At 47.2% G+C, this 621-nt stretch overlaps 1 pseudogene; it reads left to right on the forward strand.

The window, feature by feature from the left end:
• The first annotated feature begins 65 nt into the window (after nucleotides 1-65).
• Nucleotides 66-240, forward strand: LOC119346525 (annotated as a pseudogene).
• The last annotated feature ends 381 nt before the right edge of the window (nucleotides 241-621 follow it).

Genomic DNA, 621 nt, shown 5'->3' on the forward strand with positions numbered 1-621 from the left:
TTAAGGCACCGAAGCTGCGTCCGGTAGGAGGGGATAAATAGAGGGGTAGGGCAGCGATTCAACTCATATCTTTCTCGGCTTTTTGGCTAAGATCAAGTGTAGTATCTGTTCTTATCAGTTTAATATTTGATATGTGAATCATGTGCCCACAATGATATTAAATTTATTTTTTATGGGAGAGAGACCACCACAATGGCTTGCCTTTTGGTCCCTCAGGTGTTGCCCATCAACTTAAAATTTTCATTTCTTGAGATGGGATGCTTGTAATTAGATCAAGGCCAGAGGCCCTCAGATTAGCCTTATCCCTTCGCACAAAAGCCAACTCTCTCCTTCTTCCTCACGCACGCATTCCTCGTCAGAAGAAAAAAGGGGGGTATCCCTTCGCACAAAAGTCAATTCTCTCCTTCCTCACGCACACAATCCTCGTCAGAAGAAAAAAGGGGAGCGCCGCATGCAGCCCGCATGCACCCACGCCTCCGGTCAATCCCCGACCACCTGCCCCACCCCCACCACGCAGGTCACCGCCCTCGCCGCGGGTTGGAGTTTGCCGTCGCCGTGTATCTAAAGGAAATATGCCCTAGAGGCAATAATAAAATTATTATTTATTTTCTTATATCATGA

This window comes from Triticum dicoccoides, unplaced genomic scaffold, assembly GCF_002162155.2.
Source record: "Triticum dicoccoides isolate Atlit2015 ecotype Zavitan unplaced genomic scaffold, WEW_v2.0 scaffold42673, whole genome shotgun sequence".
NCBI lineage: Eukaryota > Viridiplantae > Streptophyta > Magnoliopsida > Poales > Poaceae > Triticum > Triticum dicoccoides.